Source organism: Bombus vancouverensis, chromosome 11 (assembly GCF_051014615.1).
Source record: "Bombus vancouverensis nearcticus chromosome 11, iyBomVanc1_principal, whole genome shotgun sequence".
Taxonomy (NCBI): Eukaryota; Metazoa; Arthropoda; class Insecta; order Hymenoptera; family Apidae; genus Bombus; species Bombus vancouverensis.
This window is the reverse complement of record NC_134921.1, coordinates 8,649,255-8,664,076: the sequence shown is the minus strand read 5'-3', so window position 1 is coordinate 8,664,076 and position 14,822 is coordinate 8,649,255. Positions and strand designations below refer to the sequence as shown.

General features: G+C 36.9%; 1 protein-coding gene across 2 annotated transcripts in view; it reads right to left on the bottom strand.

Moving 5' to 3' along the window:
- LOC117153182 (neuropeptide CCHamide-1 receptor-like) overlaps positions 1 to 14,822 on the bottom strand; it is a 40,523-nt gene that overhangs the window by 21,429 nt on the left and 4,272 nt on the right. Inside the window, exon 1 of one of the 2 annotated variants that reach the window (XM_033326952.2) lies at positions 10,188 to 10,284. The exons of the other annotated variant lie outside the window; for it this stretch is intronic. The gene's annotated coding sequence lies outside the window, so the exon portion shown is untranslated. Of the gene's footprint in view, positions 1 to 10,187; positions 10,285 to 14,822 lie in introns of those variants that run through there. 2 annotated transcript variants of the gene reach the window in all.

Here is a 14,822-nt window from a genome sequence, read left to right as displayed (position 1 = left end):
TATCCTGAACTTTATTCGAGTTTCAAATTCATACTATAGCGAAGTTCGCTCGGTAGGATTACAATGGATCATATAAGCTTCGAAAAAGACGACGAAGTTGACGTTTCCTGATTGATAAATCAGCTCTTTTTTTCCTTCCCGCGACGAAAACGCTTCGACGGAGAATTATGGTGATCCAAGATACGCTTTGTTGTGAAAATCTTTAGATCTCGCCTACTCTCCGTGAAAATCTCTTTTAAATATAAATGAGACTCAGCTTTCTTCCAACAGGGTTCCTTCGAAAATTGAAAGAAGATTGATCAAAAGCCATATTTCCACAAAAGTTTTTCGGCTCTGACGAAACTACAATATCATTCGTGTAACATTAATCTATCAAATTCAGGCTGATTACGGAACCGAGCTTTATGTTCATATAGCAAAAAACATAATACACTTTGCATCAGGAAAACGCGACATTCAATGAACACGTACAATGTTTAAAGAGGAAGAAAGAAATCTACGCTTAAATTAGTTGGTAGACTGTCGATCGATTTGCATTTCCATCGTAATTCGAAGTACATCGCGGCAACTTCATTGAAGAAACGTTTCAACATTTTCATGAAACCCGGCAGGAAGCGGCGGAGCTTAAGCTGACGCGAAATATTTATAACTTTTCGATCACCTACGAAAAACTACTCGACTATATTTCTATTTTATCCAACGAATTCCCTTTGTTCGGATCGGATTACGTATATTTACGCATCTTTCCTACGCTGTCACTTCCATGACAATGTTTATTAACCTCGACCCACAGAATTATTTTCCCGCCAAGGTTGTGTTACCATATCCCATGTCCCGTAATTCGAATTTCAGAAAAAACACGTCCATTTCTTTCTATAAAAGCAATCTTTTCAACAGCGTCAGTTTGCATTGTTAAATACAAATATTTCCATATATGTACAATCGCATGGCGAAATTTGATTTACGAAATTAATATCGGAATAAATTGATATCGAAATAATTTTAGCGACGAGCGTGTTAATTGTTTATGTACAGGGTGTCCTAAAATTCAATAACCAAACGTTTCTAGCGCATTATGTTGTAACGCGATATATTTACAATCAAGCAAAAAATATTTATTTGACTAAAAAGTTGTATTAAAAGTTACGGAATGGACTTGCGGTTACTATGCTATAAAATAAGAATAGATTTATAATCATTAGTCAGACTACTTGATGGTGTTGATACTACTTTTAAAAATGTCCACCGTTTGATACCAATCCATTAACGATAAAAGATTAAATTTATTTCCTCGTGAAACTCATTTTAAACGTGCTTCATTTCAATGTATCAATCAACTCTTTGAATTAATTCAAAACATGTGTGTCAATATTTGTTCGATATACCTTTCTTTTTCATATAAAAGTGCACGTTAAAAGTCGAAGTATTTCTCGTGTTTCGTATTTTTATTATACCTTTCTAATAAAGCTCCCCACAACTTGGATTTATATCGTACCACATTTTTTGCTTAATAACCACAGAATTAATTTACGAAAGTACTGAAAAAAGTGCCTGTTACATCCTAAGACGGATCTCCCTTTTTTCTATAAAAAAAAAATAAAATTGACGGAGTTCCAAACGATCCATAACTGATGAGCAATTAACTTATCGAGTACTGCGTGGAAAACGATCAACAAACGAACTTTCTGATAAATCATCAACATCCCGCACAATTCCATTTCGCAACTTTGTGTGTTCTAGTTATCAGATCAACATCACAGCAAACGAAAGTACATTGTTTAAGTGCGAACGAAAAAAGTTTCTCCTCTTCGTGGCCATTAATCATTTTGCAGACAGAGAGTGGATTAATCATCGACGGTAAATTAAACAAGATACACTTTTCCTATCCAGCAACGTTCATCTCGCGATCTAACGTCGGTATCCTCGGACTTGCTCAAAAATCGAGACGGCAGACGTCATGGAGAGACGAAATAAAACGAAAGAAGAACGCGCTGAATTAGACAAAGAGGAGTAACACGTAGGGAAAATCGGACTGTATTGTAGCGATGCTTCCTCATAGACGTCATGTACCGGTGAACTACATGTCCAGGGACATGAAATACGTGGACACAGATACGTGGTTACCTCCGCGAGCGAAATTTTTATCAGTAGAAACTTTTTACCAACAGTTTCCCTTACCTGTGAATAATACAGTTTACGACTTTTGGACTATGACCACATACAGTAATTTGGCTTTTATAATTACTATATATTATACATATATACACATTTCGCGTGTATAAGATAAATTTTGTTGGTCGTGTAAATTATCACTGGATACTAAGTACTCGTAAAATTTTATTCGCTTTATTATCAAACTTTTCATTGTTATACGAGAGTATTTATCTATACTGGTACTTCGTAAGTTGTAAAATTTCCCTCGTAATATTAATAATAGCTAGAGGACCTTGTAACATCTAGTGGAATAACGAAACAAGATAAGTCGTTGAAAAAGTATATTGTCCTAAATCGTGTCCAACTAGATCTTCGTTTGAATATATAATGTTTCGTATGCTTTAAACTAGTAGAAAAAAAGCAACAAAATTTCGAAAGTTTTAAATAACCCTAGTTCGATAACCAAAAGCTGTCTGGATGAAAATGATGGATATTCGCTCGCGTCAAAAATTCAATAAATTACCATCCGGAATTCGGCTGCTTGTGCCAAGTGAAATTTTCAACGACCTGAAAGTCAGCACGTTCCATAGCGAGAAGAATCCTAGAGGCGTCGAATCATGAGAACGTTGATTCTCTTTGGACGAAGGAAATTCCGAACCGCCATAAATCCTCAGAATCTTCTCTCGTGAATTTTCGTTGGAACTCAGTCAGCCGTTTTAATCACTTAACCGCAATTGTCGTGGCGAGAATGATGACTCCTGCGGTCACTTATGAATCATTCATGTTCCTCCTAAAAAAATCTTATCGAAGCTTCGGACGTCACGCGACAACCGTCACAAGCCGTAACATTTCTAAACTGGACCAGCTTGAACGACAAGGTAACGTTGGAATAAATTAAATCGCGATAATTAAGGCGCGACGTTAAAACAAAAATCGGAATGTAAAAGGACGGTTGGTGGGAAATGACGTTTCTTCGCGGAGTGGCTTTCGCTTTTATTGCTCGAATCGTCGGATTCGCGTAGATTCTTAACCTCTGACGAACGTTTCGCTAGCAAGAGGGTCGCTCGAAGGGGATGAAAAGGGTCAAGAAGATGTCGACATTAAAATTCACGCTCCCTGAGAATTAAACGCGAAAACCATCTATAAAAAAAAGGGTTGAAAAAGTATTGCTTCTACGAATCGTTCTGCAGAAAAAGGCACGGTTGCTGGAGAAGTGTTGTTTTACAACCGGTGGCGTAATTCGAGGGTTGCCTTGAAGGCAAGATCTTGGCCGAAGCTCGTAAAAGGTGGATTTTGCGCGTGCAAATGGCACTAGAATCAAACAGGATCGAACCTGATCCCGTTCGATTCGAAAGAAAATAATAAAAATTGTTTGCAATAGTTTCTATTTTTTTCGAGAACGATACGAATTTTCGCAAAATTGAGCTAGGGAAAAGAAAAATTGAACCGAAAAAAGTTTCGCTTTTTTATTCTCGTAGCTTCTGTTGACATTGGAAATTAGGTCGAAAATAAACCAGCTGTAACGGCTAGCGAAATTGAAGTTGTACAAATCGCCGACTCAATTAGAGGAAATTAAAGCTGAACGTAAGTTCCGGGCCTGGTATATTTATCTTCAAATGTTTTTTGTACTCTTTCGTTTTTTCCTACGCTGTTTTGTTGCTGTTCTACATTTCGGCGCACGTTAATTCTCATTTCGCAGAATAATCTATGAAATTCTCACGCGGAACGTATACAAAGGGGATTTTTGCCGACATTACCAGTTTATCTCAAGATTTAGGGTTGCTATCCTTTTGCTCTTTCCTTTTACCACCCGTACGAAACTTATTAAATCCATTCAGGATCGTAGATCGTTCAGTTTCCCCTTGTTGAAACTTTGCTTTTTATAGAAAACTTCTTTTCTCCTAGAATATATACTCGAACAAAGTTGTTTCATCCGCGGCAAATTAAGTCGCTAAACAGTAAAGAAACCATAACTCGTTTTTATTTCTCACTTAACGTTAATGCTTCTGATAACGCGTTTCGCGCTCTGTTACAGCGAAATTTCCGGACGAATAAGCTACATAGAACGTGGCAACGACTAATAAATGCGATACTTCTGAACGAGATTAAAAATAAGAAAAAAAAAATCCAAGGCTTTGATACGGTTTATTTCTTTTGAAACCAGGTAGTTCCTGCCCTTTTATTGCCAGTACAAACGAACACGCGACTCATATTCCGATATTATCTTCGATATGGTTGCTGTCGTGATAGGCTAAGGGAACGCGAGACTGTTAGATGCGTCAAATAAGGTAGGAAAGGTACACTTTGAAACTGGTAAATGATGAATATCACTATAACTTATTGTCGTCTTGTGAACTCAACATACGACCTCGTTCATAAATATTATCAACGTGTACAAATTTCCTAGTAATTTAAATCAGTAACCGGAGTTTCAAATTCGTAAACTTTACGCAAAGGATCGATTTGCTCGTAATACCAACGTGGTGTCACCGGACACTAATATTTGGCCTGCATTTGACAACACGTTGGTGCTGCAGGATGCGAAAGTGTTAAAATAAAGTCTCTGAGGCCTACTTAATTTGCTGTACGTGTCCTAATATCCATGCACACGGATGTGTATCTTTTTTATATGTATATTATATGAAATTGAAATTGTTTATGTAAAATGTGTATCACAATGTTTCACACTTACAGAAACCATCTCTTTTACTGCATATTAATTATAGAAAAAGAATGTATCGCGATATTAGCTTTAACGTAGAATAAAATTGGCCTGGTTTCCATTTCTAATTTCCCAGCTAAATTATGTTCTATCCAAAACAAGCTTATGTACTTTTGAACTTTGATGTATTGATCAACAACGACAAACAATATTAAATTATCATTTAAATCTGCCAAAAGAGAAGAATCCAAAATATGATGCGAAAGGATTTTATTACAACGTTTCTTCCATCTCTGACAAAGGGAACGTGAATTATTAAAAGGTTTGTCATCCAACAAACTCTACGAGAAAGAAATCGAACTCGTCGTTTGCACGCTGATCGTAACATTATCGTTCACCATATTATCGATGTCGATTAATTTAGCTCAAAATTATCGTCCAACATTTGTGAAGTTTATCGATCACAATGTAGAAAATCAAACAGCACGATTGTATTATTCATTCTCGAGGACAAAATTATCGTGTTCTTAAACAGTCACGATATTACGAAGGTTCGTGCCGTCTCGTTCAAGGATTAGACTTAGGGAAAACGATTTTCTGCATGTTATGTGGAAATAACCGCAATTTAAAGTCTCTTTGCTCCAAAACGACGTTCAGCTAATCTTGTTTGGTTTACACGGCACCCATTTGATTTAATGGATGTATACCTCACGTAGGTACCCATAAAGGAGTAATCAAAATTCCATAAATATGAAACACGCGTTGTTATCCGAAAAAGCCGAATAAAATTCAATGCATGCATCGTCGTAATCTCTAACGCAGAACATCGAACGACGAAAGACGTTGCACCTATTTATAATTAAGTTCAACGTACGTTTAACTGGCCGATTCACCAGATTCGCGTTTGATTTGGATCGCGCGCAAAGTAATTTTCCGCTTCCGATCTCGAATAGAACGTGCACTAACATGTCGGACATGTATACAAATTGAGATAACAGAAACATGATAACTTGAGTAAAATTGAAGAATCACTAAGAAATTATCAAAATGTTTAAGAATTGTTATCTCATTTAAAACGTTAGACGATGAAGTCTCTGGTCCATGTGATGCAACAAAATTAATATTCTTTTTATCTTACGTATAATATACTTCTATTTCTTGATCTCCATTTTCATCAATTCTGATATTTATATTATTGTTGTATCTCTTGTGATTCGATTCCATATACACTGCAAATAATTCTATGATACAGACTGAGATTTTGAGTGGAGTTCTTAGCGTACATCATCTATTAATTCACTTTCAATCCTTTCAACAAAGTTTAGATCAGAAAACAGTCAAAGAGAGATTAAAAGAAAATCGGAGATATAAAATGAAAATATAGAAATAGTACTTTGTCTTAATAATTATATTTACACTTAATCTTCCAAATTGCGTAGCAGCTACGAGAATATCGCCATTATCGCTAGACTGTCTGCAAATTTTTAGAATCTTCTAACTTTCAGAGAACTTTATACCGTTCTGTTCGTCCCGCATCTCGAACATTGTTCTCTCAACATAGAATTCTTGTTTTTGTTGCTTCTAAAATTGGCGACCCCGTTGCAGCAATTTTTTACAACTACGATCTGCTTTTAACATCTCTCGGGTTGTTTACGTTAGAACCGCATAGATTCATTGCCAATGCTACTACATTTGTCTTCAAAATTGCAAACGACTATATTATAAATTGCTCGGAAATTCTCCAGCTATCGGAGCTCGATGTTTCTCCGGGGACATTCAGAAAATTTCCCTCATTCTATACATCCGATATTTAGTTGTGTTAAACGTATACGTGATCAGGCCAACTCGCTCACGCGCCGGCTACGCTTTTTCTGTAAATTGTTGCCCACGTTTATAAGAACATATTTAAAACGCTTGACATTCGTCTTCGTCTTCGTATGATCAACGTCATATTCAAATTATACAGTGTGTCAGTTTTATGTGGAAATACGTAAATATTTCGAGAACTATGGATGAGACAAGAAAATTGATTTTCAAGCAAATGTTATACAATTTCGAGGGTGACATATTATACCGATATTTATTTTATGTTGGAATAACTTTGACAAACCCTGTGAAAGTAACGCTTGTGTTTTTTAAATGGGAACTATATTCTTTTTTATTCCATATTTTTATAACTGACGTCGAAGAGCTTCTTATATTTTATGCATAAATCCATATCCAGATATTAATTCTTGAGAAGGATGCGAAGTTGTATTAAACATGTAGAAGGACCAACGACTAGTCGTTTCAGGAATAGTATTTCGGTGCATATACATGTACTCGCACAAACAGCTCTTTTTAGAACCATCAATGATGTATAAAGTCTACCAGAGCAATGTATAACGCCGATGATGTCGATATATCAAGTTTGAGATTTAATATTTCAATAATATTTTATGCGAAAAGTACGTAGTGGTAGAAGCAGGTAATGTTCTGAAAATGTTTTGATGTTACATGATGGTTACAGGAACGTGGAATAAAAAAGTATAGGGCTTTTCAAGGATTTTTCGGGGTGAAATAAATATCGCCATGATAAACCCCTCGAAATCGTGTAATATCTGTTTTATTGTTCTCGAGATACTCACGTGTTTCCGGATAAAGTGGATAAAACCGTAAAACGTTGATAAATGTGCGTTCGTGTTGATTATGCTTAAACGAAAGAGTGTTGCCCGTATGAATAAAAGAATGAAACAAGATAAATTTCGAAAATTTGCGAAGAGGATGGGAAAACATATGTTTACTTCCAGAGGCAAAAAACAATTTTGGTAATAGGCGTACTGAATTATAAAGCTGTCTTTTAGCAAAAGAAAATAAGAAACTTATCGTGTTCTTTCCTCATAGTTTTCAGTTGTGACACTTTTAGAGTATACGTGCGACACTACTAACGCATGGATGTAGCAATAAAGGCAGTTCGCGATCGTATTTTTCTGAAATGAAATTAGAAGATTCGAGAACATTCCTTTGATCTCGTTCGAATCGCGAATGCATCTCACCACCGGTTTCCTAAATAATGTAATTTCTGAAAGCCTTTCATAGTCCAGTTCGATGTTAAATTAATCGAAAGTGCTTCTGAGAGAGAACGAGTCGGTTTCTTACGCGTTGTCTGAATGCATCACGGAATTCTTCGTCGGCGCTGGCAACCTTTGTGTTACGTAATTCGTCGTCCGTCTTTGCAACCTTTGTGTTACATTTTCATCGATTCAACGCCGTAAATGTGGCGATCGGGCGCAGAATGCCGGAAAGAAACGGGAAATTGGTCGTAAAAGGTGCGCGATCCGATAACGCGAGCTGGGGACGCATAAAAACACGAGTTAATCTAACCTTAAGCATCGCGACGATCCAAATATTGATCGTCACGGAAGCAAGGAGGCCAAACACGATAATAAGTCATGGAGAATCATTCCCCCGTGGAACGTTCAATTATGAAAATAACGGGGATGTTAAAATATCGTTCGAGGCGTTTTATCGATCGAGGTTCAACGATCAAGACGATAGGAAAATGCCATGGACGAAACCTCTACGTAGGAATTTTCTATTCAACATAAAACAGATCTCTATCAAGAGAACAAATCTGTGTTTGTTTCTCTGCACAAAATTAGCGTAGTAATTCACAATGAAAATCGATCAAAGTTCAACGAAAAGTATAAGTTCTAAAGGAAAGACAAGTTCCCTTTGAATAAAATTTTCACACTAAAAAGTATATCAATTTTTCACCACAGGGATACAAGTTAAAAAATTTCCTATTCAACGTGTCACAATTCTATTTCGGAAGAACAATTCTGATTTGTTATTGAATCTGTCAAAAAGATAAGACGGTAGCCTCGCATATAAATATTCTAATGAAAATTGATCGAAACAAGATTAAGATAAATATAATGAACAAAATTTAAAAACATGAATGAAAATATAAATTTCCATATATTAAGTTATACCGAATAAATGCAAATTACAAAATACCCCTACGTACTCTAACACGTAACAGTCCTCGACAAAATAATTCTGATTTGTTTCTCTCTAGGAAATTGCCACTTGTAATGTTAATTAATCAGAATTTCTCGACTAATAGCTTCGGTAGAAATCTCTACCTACGCTCTGCTATCCCCGACGCGGCATTCTTTGAATTTATTAATTGTAGCGTTAATGTATGAGTTAGGATAAGTGTTATATTGTAAATAGTTTAAAGGAATACAGCTGTCGATGATAAAAACCAACCGCCTATAGTCTTCTGTTTAGTTTTAAAATCAGCAGACAACGACGAGATGGTACAGTTCTTACGAGACACGTAGGCTTAGGCCAAAAAATATGTGCATGTGTGTGCCTGCGTGAAGATAAGGGAGTGTTTCTTTTTATCTAGCGATAAAATAATAATTCAATTTCCCGTAATAGCCATCCGCTCTATCATCCCTAGATAGTTCAGCTTCTGTCCAGTTAGTCTAGTTAAAAAATGCAAAGCAAGCTGCAAATTTCTACCCTCTTGTGTCCGATTCAAAGTTCGTGTCGTTGAATTTTCACGTCGATATCGAACATAGACGTCGTGGTCCGCGCGGTAACTTCATCGGAGCGACAACTATCCAACGCGTATTTGCATACGATTTGAATAAAACGAAGGAGACATCATTGAGTGTCGAACGAGAAGATTAGTGGCGAGATCTGGCAATGACAGTTACTCGTTAAATTAGCGACACAATTTCGTGCGCGTAATTAAAATTGATCGTTTAACCGACGAGGGGCGCGTGTAATGCAATGACGCGACTATAGACATCGCATTGTTAGATGCTGCGGTCTGGACTCACGCGACGAAAAACGGTGGTTCAAAGACGACATTGACGAGAGCCGGCACGTCTATCAATCTCGTGGGCGGGAAATGTTATTCATCGAAATCTAAATAGACTCTATGGAACAGATTGCCCGTAGCTAATAAAATCGATGAAAAGCACGCACTGTTTTTACAAAAACATCATTTACGCGGTACATGCAAGTTCGTCGATTAAAACGTACACTTTGTGCAACGTAACTGCGTCGGAACGTCAGGAGTTGATCGACCGTTTCACCGATCGAACATGCAGCTTTTATTCTTGAATTGAGCGCCAGAAATTCCACACATACCTAGAAATATCAATAGAGCAGAGTACCGTTACACAAACTTTTCCTCACTTTTACTTTGATCTACGCTTGATTTCCAATCCAATTTCCACGTCCCGTCACTGATCACACGAGACGCGCGAAAGGACGAAAGGAGGCAAAGTGACAAACGGAGCGAAAATCCGGGAGGGAAGATTCAAATGTTTCGAGGAATTTACGTGTCGTGGAATAGCGACAATTTACTCACGATTGATGAACGTCGTTTCGAAGGTGGCCGTAGCGGATACTGAACGAAAACCGAGGAAAGATCGGCGAGAAAGGTAGAAGACAACCGCGTCTGCTCGTCACCGCGATACTACTGGCGGTGGTTGCTCTACCCACGCCAGAAAGTGCGACCCACGAAGCAACCCCCACCGGCCGTCGATCCGGTCGGGATATAGCAAGCTACCCCCGTGAATCGGTGATCCTTCGATTTCGATCAACCTGATCGAGTTTCACCATTGACGTCGTTTACCACGTTGATATCGAGGTGGCCGTCACGCGGTAACCAAGCATAATTGATTCCATCGATCAAATCACGATGGAAATTAATATATTCTGCCGATAAGGAATCGCTGAATATAAGTTCACATAGAAATGTTACAGCTACGCTGCATTAAATAGATTCTTGATTTATTACGATGATATTCGTTGAAAGTTAATATAATTGTAATGGCAGAATGTGATGGGTGGATGCAAACGACATTCAGTTACACGCATAACACGATATCGATGTGTAGCATGTATATGTAGATGGTACCATCGTATTTTCGCGTTGAAAACTTTATAGTTCAATTTCATTGCACCTTAAGTCGTCCTTGGATTTCTAGCATACACCCCTATGAACCCTAGAATATCTTAGGAATTTGCCGGTCGTTTCCGAGTCAAGACATCGTACAATTCGCCCGTCTCCTTTTCACGTTCTTTCTTTCTCTCTATCTCTTTCGTCGATAGAATTTTCTTCTCCAATACCTTCATTTATCGTTGCAATCTCTTTTAGCAATCTCTGCGCTTCTTGATCGATGAAATCCGTTTGATTTTGTATCTTTACGTTGGTTTTTCTACTATTTCCTGGTATTGTTGTAATTTCTTTTATTAAATCGTCAGTGTTTCTCTCATTTCTAAAATCCTCTTGATATTATTACGCCCACTTAAACATTTATTTGTATTGCTAGATCGTCCTTTTTGTTACGCGTGTGCTGTATTCTTTTTACTGCTAGAATTTTACTTTTTAAGATCGATGCTGCTTTTCGTCGATGAAATTCTTTTTCTGGTCCAAATTGATATCTTCCGTGGGTGTTTAGATCCTCGGAACAGTTGTTATAGATATTTATTAATCCATGTGCACGTAAATCGAGAAAGAGTATGAGAAATATTCATAACATCTATTGTTTTTACGGCAGAATTCACAATAAAGGAATGCATGCCATTATGGTTCATTAGATTGCTTGAACAGGATTAAAAGCTTTATGATTCTGTTTCATACAGATTGTATACAAACGGACTAAAACGAATCACGGTACGGTTAAATATCGAAACAACTGCAGATTGTAGCGAATTAAAAAGTCCCTCGTCGATTTTTCAAGCGAAAAGATCTCCTATTGACTCTATTGCTGTACGATCGTCGATATTTTTCCAAATTAATGCGTGAGAAATGTTAGTCGAGTTATAATTCGCTTACGTGATATATATATCGCACATAGGGTGTTTTCCATTTTTTTAGTCAAACTATGAGAGCGTAATCTACAAGTGAAAAGAAGAAAAGGATATTATATAAAATTTAGCAGTAAACTATTTATGCAAATACATATTTTTTATGGATATAAAATTGATTTAAAAAATGCGCCCGAGGTAGAGAATTATTTTATTTATTACATATAACAAATAACAACATTTCGTTAGTGAGACCTGACATAAACTTGTAAATAAAATACTCAAATACATTTTTGATGTTTTATATTCTGTGTATTTTTGCAGCTTGAAAATTCCGATAAATGTGTAAAAATAGTCGACCAACTCGTCCTAAATCGCAATAATGATACGTCAATATTTTATTATATTCGAAATTTATTACGTTGAAAATATCGCGAGAATATTATTAAATATGAACAACTAACTTATTAATTAGTTGTATTAATTCTTCCCGCGTAGTTACTTTTATATATTCTGCAGTAACAAATTTGTCCCCATGCGCATATTTTATATTTCAAACTGTGTCCAATATTGGCTGATAACTTTGTAATAAAGCGTTTACAGTGAAATTCGCTACAACATATTTGTCTTATTTTCACTTGCAAATTCCCTTACCTTTTTGACGACAAAATAGAGAATACCTTGTATAAGAATTATTGAAGCTAAAAAGCTACGTAATAGCTGGTAATAGCTACGTTTCGTTGAATTATGATTTCTATGAGAATACTCAAAACGCAAGGACTCTCGCGGTAGAATAAGGAGCCACGAACAGACTTACTTCATTCATCGTAGTTGTATTGGGGTGCACGTCAATGCCATCTGCACATATCGACTTAGCGGATTCCACTCCGTGTCCCATCGTAATTAAAACGGTTTAAGATAAAGAGTTGACATGCTTGAACGAGTCCTCGTCGCCGGGAATTTATCCACCGTGCGAATATTCAGACGTCCATCCGTACCATCGTAGTTGGCCTTAATTAAAATTTCTTAATCGCCTTCAACAGTGGTAAATGGAACTCATTTTGCGGTTACTTGAACCGCTATTTCAACCACATAATACGCAAATACGATTTACAAATTGTTAAATACGGATGACACAATGAAGGATTAAGCAATAAAGAGGATGGAAACAGAATAAGGAAGTCGTGAATAACTGAATAAATGATTTAAATTCTGTTCTACATTGTAGAGTGCATTGTGTGAAATATATTCCTTCTAGAACAAATTCATCAATAGTTGCGTAGATGTTATAACGACCGGATAAAGAACCATAATTTCGAAAGTATCTAAGAAAAATGTTAGAATAAAAATTAAGAATTTGCCGCGTATTTATTTCCGTAATTTTGCCACAAATTTGAACTTTCGATATACCGCTTTTGCGCATTATTCTATATATCAATAATTTCACGAAAATTACAAAAAACAAATTCACTGTTTCAAACTTTAAAGTTACCGTGTTCCCTCGAACGACGTCGAATACAATTTTCGTATCTGAGAAAGCCACTCGACTCGAATTACAGAACATGCTATTACATAGCACCAGGAGGCAAATAAAAATGCAATATTCGAAAAGACTTGTTGATGGAATATGAAATATCGTCCCTGTGGTTCGATATTGGAGTTTCAACGATGGTAATATCATGGATTACATAATAGCATCGCTTTTGCGAAATCGCGACTCGATTCGAACATGTGTTTGAATTTTGAATACACGAAAGTTGGCCGTCTTCTGAAATATGGATCAGTGAAGTGTACACCGTGTGGCCTCGAATGGAGGCGTTTTCTCGCCCCTCTCCCCACCCCTCTCTCTTTTTCTCTCTTCCTCTCTCTCTCTCTCTCTCTCTCTCTCTCTCCTCCCTGCCATTTCGTTCTCCGACCAAATATTTGGTGCAAACACTCGACTCTGATTTTATAATTCCGGTCGAGTGGGGCATAGCTCTTTCAAAGAAACTGCCTACCATTTCAAACTAGTTTCGTGCTTTTCCCACCTGGCCATATATGCATAGCTACACAGTGATCCGTGAAACGAATGAATTTACTGCGACGGAAAAAGCAACTGTTTGTTTCTCTTGCGGCACTAAACGAATCCACAGCGAAACAGGCGCCGCGAGGACCTTACGCCCTCGTTCGTTTGGCTAACCGATTATACGAGCAAACTTTTTTATCACGGTACAAACATAAGCCGATTATAGATCTGTCGGTTTAATCTGTTGTATGGCGAGATAGCAATTTTGTAAGTAAACTTAGCGAGGAGCAATTTTGAGGTATTATCGCTGTACGAATGAGTAACTTTAAAACTAGCACACAAATCGCGTTGAGTGAAAAATTTACATGGTTAATTCGAAAGTTATTCGACAAATTACGGACAGCCAACAAATGCTAAAGTGTGTCGTTTCGTAGATGTCAGTAACAAAAAGTTGGCAAAAATTTCGCTTGTTTTTCCTGGATCAAGCGTGTATCAGATGGCGTTTAAAGCTTGCTTTCCATGAAAGATATGTGGGATATTCAGATTCGTGTTTTATCGTTGGTATTTTACTCTGGCGGTAGAAAAAGGTGCGACTGTTCTTATCCAGGAGGGATAATGGAGCACGCTGATTCTGGCTTTCATCGATCAGAATCTCCCGCGTTGGGAATAATACATCTAACGACCACCAGATGGAGGTAGTGTTAGCTAATGGAAGCTATCTTCAACTTTCTCGTCGAATACTCAACTGAAAAGTTTGGCTTGCTTTTACGATGAAATTGCAGCATGGATAGCACTTATTTACGTGATATAACCAAAGGAAAAGTGAACGAAGAAAATTGCTATGGATATTAAAAGAACGTCTACGTTTTCATGGTTCCAAAAGGAAATTTTTATTAAGCCGTCGTAAGATATCATTTCTATGCATGTAAAGTATCACTTAATTAAATTCGAAAAAATATGTGGGATAAAATCACTTTGGAATATATCACGGTCTCTCGGTATTCCTGAAGACACACAAATTGAGAAAAAATTGCAAACGTTATATCTATTGGAATACTATAAAAAGACATAACACGTATTGTCAATATTTCTCGGAGTTATACCAGGGGATCCAATATCCGTACCGTGAACCACACTAAAGGTCTTATTTATGAGTTTAATACCTACCGATAATCCAGCCTAGCA